Source organism: Antennarius striatus, chromosome 7 (assembly GCF_040054535.1).
Source record: "Antennarius striatus isolate MH-2024 chromosome 7, ASM4005453v1, whole genome shotgun sequence".
Classification (NCBI taxonomy): domain Eukaryota; kingdom Metazoa; phylum Chordata; class Actinopteri; order Lophiiformes; family Antennariidae; genus Antennarius; species Antennarius striatus.
The window spans coordinates 20,286,251-20,296,024 of record NC_090782.1 but is presented as its reverse complement, the minus strand read 5'-3'; the positions used below and the strand labels follow the sequence as shown (position 1 = coordinate 20,296,024).

Sequence of the window (9,774 nt, the reverse complement as noted above, 5' to 3'; positions counted from 1 at the left end):
AGAGTTTAGTTTTATATGAAGTCATCATCTAGAACAGCAGAATGAATGAAGGAATCTGGTGATCCTTGCCTCTTCTGCTGAGAAGGGTATCTGCTCTTTGCTAATAATAATGTATTGATATTTAGTGGAATTGACAATTTATCACCCGGTTGAGGATGAAAAACTTCCACACACATGAGGAACACCTGCGTTTTCAGTTCTATCCATTTTGTTTGTTTAGGAATATTGACAGTAGAACTTCAACCTAACGTGGGTGAGAACAGGCATGGGGGGGATTTTAAGTGGGATTACCATGATATCACATAACCACCGTCACGCGTGTCAATGTCAGTCCGCCGGCATGGCAGCAAATCTCCAGCTGAGATTTTTGGTCTCAGCCTGGGAGGATTTTCCTCACTGGAGGCTTGGATTGCTTGATTGTCTCCATTCCTCCACCACGTTTTCCTAATCCTTCAACAGTAGACTGCGATGACTTTAATCCCCTCACCCATTTCCCTCTGTAGCTGAAATGCTGAAAACTGGTGTTTCAAAGATTAATTAAGTGCCCGTCATTAAAAAAAAAAAAAAAAAAGCAATGCAAAAGTCTCACCAATTAGGTTGTGTCCCCTCTGAGGCCGAAGTTGTTCAGTTTTGTGTCGTAGAAATCAGGTCATCTAATTTGTGGTTGCTAAATCTGAGCAGCGGTAAAAGACGCAGGGTTCTTGTTAGGATATGCTGAAGGGAAAAAAGTACACTTTGTGTTCCTTCTTGCTCAAATTCTAGAAAGTTTGTGCGACTCAATCTCCTCACTTTTTTTCCTCACAAAACTTGAGGATGTAGAAATGATGAGATGTTTTTTTAGTAATCTGAGGTGAAAAAGGAGCTCCTTCAGGTTTGCCACTTAAGAAAAACAGTGGTGGTTCAGAAGTGGTTCAGACAACCACTGGATTTCATGAGACCATGGACGTCCTTCATGACATTTGTAATGCAATCTTACCACCTTTAGATTTCAAAAAATAGGAATTCCATTTTTTGTCACACTATCACGAGTCAATTTGCGTCAGAAAGTAGCTTCAATTCCTTCTCTTTTAATAAAAGATCTGCAGGTTTAGCTGGTAAACGAAATTTAAAAGTATTGAGTCGGAAAACTTTTTTCCCTTGTGGTGCTCTGATTTGATCGTGAAGGTATTTTCTGAGGCAGCGGTGAGATCTGATTTTGTGGCATTAATACACGGTGCTTTACTTTCTGCAAAATGTATGAGGGAAAAATGCATTAAACCGGGACCTGCCATCATCCACAGTCCCTCTTGCCCTCTTGCCGCCTCCTTGCAGAATAGCTTAGCTCCAGACAAATTTATTCAGGTTCGCTGTCACACAGGTTGCTTTTAGATACAGAAGTGTAAGGCAGGGCGGCATGGAGAAGGAAAATGCCTCCTGATAAACCTCCCAAAAAGAAGAGCTGCCTTCACAGCAGCAGACAGATTGAGCAGTTGGATATTCTTCCTCCCACAGCTTCATAAATGAGTGGGCTAATGAGTGTAATGCTCTATGATATAATGACAGCCGTGTGTTGTGCCCAGTGACTCCAAACATAATACCTCTCATTGGTTCACAGATGTTATATACAATCTATTCTTTCCTTCTTTCCAGAGGAAGTGCTGAGCGGCACATCGGCTGCATTAGCAATCAAAGAAAGTCGCCTCCATGCGAGGTGACCTTGCTACACGTGACGCCCCAGCTTTATGAACCTCACCTGATTTTCCACAGCTCACACAGTGGTGCTTTATGGGGGCGGGCATTTTATAGTAGAATTAAGCAGATTGTTATGGTAAGAATGAATATTTATAGCTCTTTAATGATATAAAACATTCAGGTTTTAAAGCTGACATCATTATAGTGAAGTAGGAGCTGCTCAGATAATGCTAAACACAGAAACACGTTTAAGAAATATTCTGCTAGTTTTGTTTTTTTGTTTTTTTACTGGTGTTTATTTCTAAGTTGCTGTTTGTTAAATGTTCTTCTCTTGCTCCTGAGGATGAGGGATGAACCGATCCGTTACTTTGGGTTGATTTTGGTGCCAATACAGACAAAATTCAATGTTTCAGCCAAAATGAGTCACAAATGTTTTTTAGTGCCACAGCAATCTGCCCTGTTTTCACATCGTCTAGAAATGAATTTAAATGAGTTGTTGTCTGTCTGGCATTTAGATTGAAATTATTTTTTATGGAAGGGGGGTTGGCAACGGCATGATAACCTGAATAAAGCCATCAGAATCGATATAAGGGGAGTTTTCTTCCAGAAGATAAAGGCAAGCTGAACAGATGTGTCCTCGAGGATCTGTTTATTTCTTTCCCTGCAGAGCTGTCGGGTGCCGATGATTGACGATGTGTCCTTATTTGCCAGATTTCTGCCATTTCTCAGGAAGATGACTGATGTTGTCTCGAGGTACCAGCGGTTGTTTGAACTGAAGGGAGTGTTTTTTTAATTCAAATAAACTTAATCCCACTGAAGCCAGCAGGCTCAGGTGAATCTGTATTTGTTTGGTGAGTAATAAACGTGACCATACCTCCTACCGAACATACCCCATGCCCTTTTTGCTACTTGATTCTTGATGGCTTAGTTTTCCAAATCTCAATGATCTCATACTTATTCCACCTTTTATTATTAGATGCATTCAGGGGCCGCATACCCCTCTAAGCGCTCTCCATTCACTCTGCATACAAAACCATTAGATGTGGTTACATTCGAGGCAGTTACACACACTTTTTCTGATTTGTGATAAACCATCTGCCTCGCCAGCGGTGATTCACTCGCCCTAGATTTTCAAGTTGTTGATTTTTTTTTTTTTTTTTAATGGCTTAATCATATCACCCATAATGCCTCTTCGCCTCAGGCCAATCAACTCCTAAATCCCCTCTCAGGCGCTGAAGAAATTCACAGTTTTCCATCTATAGCCGAGGAGACGATCAAACTGTAAGCTGCAAATGATAATGCACACTCAGAGCTTAATGCAAGTGCACATAACGCCACTGGTGTCCTGCCTCGTGTGGAAGCTGTGACATGTTGCAGAAACCTTGTCTGTGGGTTTAAGCTTCAACCCGAAGCAGCATCAATGCATTTGTGACCCGTTATTCCTTCCACAAAAAAGTAGCATCAAAGTCCTTTTCAAAACCGTTTCTTACGTCCTCTGTGACTGCGCCGGCTCAGCCTGGGTTCGATTTCTCTTTTCTATTACCCGTTGCTAAGCAAAGCCAGGAGAAAGGCATTGACAATTTCTAAGATAGCTGTTTTTAGCTTTGGTCACAGGGGATTGTCGCACATTATTCACTCGATGGCCCCCGAGGGATGTTCAGGAGTAACACATCACACATGGAGCTAGAAGGTGTTATCCATGTCATTGTTGGCACAGAACCAGCTAATGAGAAGGAAGGGAACGTTAAAGAAATGTCACTCCCTCTGATGACCTCTTAGCTCAGGACTTCTGTCAATTTCCTCTTTCAGTTTCATATATTTGTCCCTCAAGGCTCCGTCTTAGTAGTTCTGTAATTACGTGGGATGGAAGAAGATCAACCTCTACCCCTCTATCGCAGAGTGAAATGTTTAGAGATGCTACTTCATGCGTTCGCGTAGAGCCCGCATTTGTAGACGACAGATACGAGTTCTGTTGAGGGTTCTCCTGAGAGAGTTCCTCTTGCTCCTGGTTAAAGGAGGTATTTTGTCCTTATTTTTGTTCATCGTTTTTCATAATTTCCAAAATCAAAATCTTTTACTCAGCTATGATGTTATTTCTTCTGAGTTAGTTCTCCTTAAACCACCTCTGAGTCATAATATTACTCAACTGTATTTTATTTTCTTTTTTTTTTACATTTTATTTGAAAAAAAAATTAGTTGAAATGATTTTGATGTACAAAAATGTCTATTTTCTTAAATTAAACCTGTAAGGAAAAAGAGGGCAGTAGAAAAAAGTGTAATATGTAGTATTTTGAATCCTGGTTGAAATATCCTTTCTCAGAAGCCGTTAAATGTTCAACTATGATTATCAACCAATCGGCGATTGTGTCTCATTGTGTTGCCGGGCAGGTAGTGATGTTTTTTTTATTAGATTCTTTTAATTGAAAACAACTGCTTGCTGTGTCTGTAACATACAATTAAATAGTGACTAATGTTGAACTTGAAGCAGCTCTGACGGCCACACAGTGGGGAGCTCTACGTTTGTGTATGCATTTGAAAGCTCTGTGGTAACTCTAGGATCGTCGTTTATTATTTCTTGTTGTTTTCGTATGATACTGATCATAACCAATTTTTTATAATTCAAATATTAATATCAAAGCCTAAGACTACATGTGTCATTGTCTGGCTGTGCTGTTGGAGTCTGAACGGATTCAGTCATGTGTGTTTAGGTAGCTTCCTCTCCTTTTTGTCATTATATCTCTATTTCCTTTACTCCTCTTCCAATAAGAACTTGAGTGCAATGAAAGGCTCTTCTTTAAGTGAGGGGGAACGCTCTGTTCCAGCTCATATATTTGCACACTGACAGTGTTGATTGATGAAAGTGGGCAACAGTAAAGCACAGTCTGTTGTTTTCAGCTTCCTTCTCATATAGCTCCACTGCTTTTCTCCCTTGTTTTTCTGTTTTCTGCTGTTTGTTTTTTTCAGATTGCTATTTGTGCCACATCAGCATATACAACAGAACTTAAAATTGCATGTGTCATCGGCACCATCTTGTTGATTTGGATGACTACATTGCATATCCGATATGTTGTACGGTCAGAGCATTGGGATTGTGTCTTTCTCTGCAGCTGCTGATGCTTGGAGAAGTTAGCCGTCAAGGAAAATAAACCATGTTTGCACTGCTGCAACATCCGTATTTGCATTTGAGAGGGAAATACCTGCAACCTTTCCCTTTTCTCCTGACCGGTGTTTGCTAAGGTGAAGGAGTCAGCAGCCATTTGTTCGTGTGGAGCTCTTTCAATATCCTCCATTGCTTCATCTCTGAAAATAAATAGAAATACAGCAAATTTAAAAGACTCCAGTCAGTGTACACTAATGAAACAGCTGCAGTTGAAATTCAGCTGAAACCTATTCCCCTCCCATATGTCTTCATTACATACATGAAAGGAGTGACAGAAGACCAAGGCAACTTAAGCAGAAGTAGGAAGGGGGATTTTTTTTTGGATGTGGTGAAATTTCCAGTATTCTAAGACAATTTTTATATTTACATTTGCTAATCTTGCTAAAACGTTCCGTGTAGAATAAAAAATCAGCCAATGAATCTGGTTGAAATGTTGCAAACATCATCCTCCACTTTCTATTTGAGTGGAAAAAGAAAAAAATCAAAGCTGACTAAACCGTTAACAATGTCTTTTTCTTCTTCTTCTTCCTCTTGTCATTGAGCAGGAAATGGAGGTAGAATTTTGCACTAATGAACAATAATCAGTGGTTCCTCTGGATATTGATCTGACTTCCTCCCATCTTGGCTGTCCGGGATAGAATATCCTTCCATGGTTAGTCCACATTCATCAGAGGGATTGATCCACTGCTGCAGCATCATGAATTCATCCCTTTATTATCCTCATTTCCCATAGAATGTTGCCCAATGTCTGCAGAAATACCCATCTGCCCTTGCTAGAATTAAACGCCTGTGTGGCTAATTGTTATAAGGAAAATAATTATAAATGACCTTGAGTCCCTGACCGAAACCGATTCCACTCATCTTTAGATGAATGCTTTGCTAAAAGGTCATGAAAGGTTTACTAGACTTAAGATTAGACATAGATCAGTAAGATATACAGTAAAAGGCCTTCATGAGGCTCTAATGCCCTTTTGTTTAGGCTTATTAAAAATTCATCCGTCTGTTTTCTTTGAGTCTGAGTCGTTTCTTCCATACGATCCTCTTCCTCCATTTGAAGAAGACAAAACTCTTGTGTCTAAATGAATAAACTTGTAAGGCAGCATGCCTCGCTGTGTGAGGTGAAACTGTCTCCTTAAATTAATATTGACATAAGAGGGTTTATTTGATTTATGCTTTCTTGCTGAAATTTAGTTGAGACTAACGATAGTGAACTTGTGCATTCCAGCAGAAGCTTTCGCCAACAGCAGGTTAGTTTTAACTTAACCTCAGAGACTAAATGTGGGTAACAGATAGCCTTGCTTTCTGAAGGAAACATGAAGGAATAATGACAGAGGAAGACTCGTTTTTTCATCTCATCTCACGTCACGTGAGATGAGATGAATTCAAGATGAATTCAAGATGAATTCAAGATGAATAAAAATAAAGGGTGAGGATGAAGAATAGGTCTTTGTGAGCAGACATCCTGGAACCCATTGTGTCGGGTAGGACGCTGTGCCCATGTCCAGTTTTTATGGTGGAGATATCCAGCTGGGAAGTCAAAGCTGTTTCTTTTTGGTCTTGTTGACTAAAAAGATATTTTCAGAAAAATAAAGTGATAATGTAAGTAAATAAATTAGGTATGTATGTTAGGAATTACCAGAACAACCGGTGAGTATATTTTATTTATCGAGGCCATCTTCATTTTTTTTTCCGCACACTGTATTGAAACATCCAACCTGTTATGTTTAAAAAATGCCACAGAGCTTTTCTTTTCTGTTGGTCTGTGGGTCAATCAGAACACTGTACCCCGACTTTGGCACGACTCAACAACGAGGTCTGTTTTCCACACAAAGGCCATATTCACTCGGCCATACTCATCATCACTCCTCGCTTTCATAACCACTGCTTTGACAAAGCTGCATTCAGCCGGGCAGATCAGCAGTCGGTGGCCGTCTGAAGGACTGGTCTGCAGTGACAGGACTTGAAAGAGTTTGAACTCACTTATGTTCATGATTTGGACCTGACTGAACAGTGGATGGTAACCTTTTCTTCATTTATTCTTTATACCTCACATCTTTAACCTAAAGTTTAATGAGAAGCAGAGACAAACATGGATGGAAAAGAGAAAAATCAGGGTATAGAGAATAGTGATACCTCCACTGTCTTGTCTCCTTACGTGCGTTTGTCTTGCCCTTGTTTTGGCCCACAGCCACTGGTGGCTTCAGTGTCACACATAACCATTGTTTTTTCAAAGCCAAGGACGAGTCCCTTTTAATATCACCTCCGCCTGCAAATCAGGAACCACCGCTCTGACGTCCACCGTGTGTCACAAAGGGGCAGCTGTGGAAAAAAGATTAAGACTAAATGTTAGGATGCTAACCCTCTAAATTAAGATGACAAACATAACAAGCATACCCGCTAAACATCTTTATGTGGACATGGTGATTGTGAGGATGTTAGCATTAAGCTCAAAGTGCATCAGAAGGTAAAAACCTTATTTCTGTGGTTGTTGTCTTGCCTGGCTGTCTGTTACGGTTCTAATTTAAATTAGTATAAACTTAGTTTTAGTTGGTTGTGTAGTACTGACACTGTTGTAATTGGGTTACATGCGAAGTTGTGATTATGTCAGCTGTATTTGTTAAAAAAGCTGCGGACTTGATTACAATGCACAAACGAAACTCACGGGAAAACAGTTTTGATTACAGGCTTCTTTTCAAAGTTCATAGCACAGATGACATGGAGCCGTGTTGATTGTTTTAACGCACCTTTGTTCATCTAAATTTTCAATTTATCGTGCAATCAGGAGTATTTTAGGTAATGCTGGTGATATTAGTAGAACTGTTTTTTTCTGTTTTTTTTGTTCACCCACCTGTCTTCTTTGAGGACGTCTCCCTGAGGGTCTCCAGGTACACGATGGTGACAAATACTCCTTGTAACTGCCTGAGAGAGAGCAAAAGCAGGAGAGCTGAGAGAAAGAACATTCTGCCGAAGGGGCAGAACGGAGGTGAACTCATGTGAAACGACGCGGGAAGAAATGGAGGTGCCTCTCATTGAATCATTGAAAACACGGCGCTTAGTAGAGAAGAGATGTCCAGGATGGAATTGGGATGTTTCGTCCATTTGGTGTACAAATGTCTGCAGACTTCATCACTGGAAATGTGTGATGAGGCTGATTTGGTTCATCTCAGAAATTTCAAGCAGCTTGATTTCAAGTCTGTATTTTGTGTGTTTGAATAAAAACAGGTTTGAAAAGACAATGTTTGCCAGCGGTGTTGCGTTGCAGTCCATTGTGGCCGAGCGTGGAGTCGTCTGTAGAGGACGGCGACGTGGAGTCAGAGAAGGAGATGATGCTAATCAAGGAAATTGCCGGGTATTCAAACCTGATTAGACTCTCTGTCCCACTGGCTGATATGATCATCATAATAGGGCCATTTATTTAAACACTCAGCAGCTGTGACAGTGGGAGTGTTTCCTGCCTGTCTCGATGTAAACTGTTAGCTGACCTCGGTCCGCATCGGCCGTCAGACCTTCAGTCTTCATCGTCCAAAGTGAGGAGGAGGAGGGAATGAAACTGTACAACATCAATTTTTGCTTACGCCATCAAAATACCGCAGCCGCACCGGTGGTGATTCAAAGATGAACATGTCTTTTTTTGTTTGTTTGTTTGTTTCATTTCCATGGTTACAAGTTGGTTTTCGGCTCTTACATCTGGGTGATTTCCTGATCTCAAACTCTTTTGAAAATTTCTCGATAGGGCAATTTGATTTTAGATGAGGCTTTTTTTGAATTAAAGTGGATTGTCAGGACAGATAACGTTTAATGTGGGTTGTGGGTTTAACTCTCCTTTACTGAAAATGAATAAATCATCAACTCTATAAATCATTTTGGTCTAATTATGAGTCTGAGTGGATTTTCAGTCATATCGGTGTCTCAGATTAGAAACACACTGTTTACATCTGTGTCTGATCTGATTAACAGCCCCCCCCCCCATCCCACGCATCCACTCTGAACTTGACTTAATTGAACAAATTTGACCCAAAGCTGTTCCAACAGCGTTATCAAACGCAGCCAGCCGAGATCATACTGACGACTTCTCGATGCACTCATTTCAGTGTTGTGACCTTCATTTCAGTAATTTGCCACATTAATCTGGTATCTCAGAATCACACACAAACTCGTACACAAATACCTGCTTGGACACACACACACTCACATCCACATAAACACCCCACAGGAGTGCTCAGAGAGCGAACAGATCACAGACACCCTGTGTGATGGGCCTCCCTGGCTGCTGGCTGATAAGAACCAGCCAAGGGGGCTGACGTCTCACTGCGAAGCCTAACCTGCTCAACAATGACCTGATTTATGTTAAGAAGCCAGACGAGGTTTCTAAAACCTATAATTCATGAATTTCGGAATGAAAAAAATAATAATTACGGAACGAAAAACTTTTGACTTGTAGCTACAAATATATAACATGTCTTATTTCATTTAAATTCCAGAATTAACTATACAGTGTTTTCAGGGTAGAATCCATAATACTCTGTGGTAATCATTATCTTCATGGAGATCAACAATGGGGGGGGGGGGGGGGGGCATGAGTTTAAATGAATTGTTAAACCAATTGCATTAAGTGAAATGAAAATAATGACAAAAGAATGAGGTAAAGGAATTATAAATAATGGGCCAAGTAATGACTAGATTGTGTATTAAATGTACCAAATGTATCCTATAGATAGAAATAATGTAATCAATGTCAGTATTTTTGAACTAGTGTTTGACACTACTACCTGGATGTGAAATGGTTTATTTCTGCAGAGCCTTTGTCTCTCTGTCGTCTCTCTATTTTCTTGACTTAATTGTTTTGGTTCAGACTTACATCCTCATTTGCATAAATCTCTGATTTGGAGGTAGCAGCTGTATTCTGGTAAAAAGTTCTGGCACCAAGCTGCAGACAGATGGCA

At 40.3% G+C, this 9,774-nt stretch overlaps 1 protein-coding gene across 2 annotated transcripts in view; it reads left to right on the top strand.

Annotated features, from left to right (window-relative positions):
• Positions 1-9,774, top strand: part of ano8b (anoctamin 8b) — a 28,523-nt gene that overhangs the window by 927 nt on the left and 17,822 nt on the right. The gene's annotated exons all lie outside the window — the stretch shown is intronic.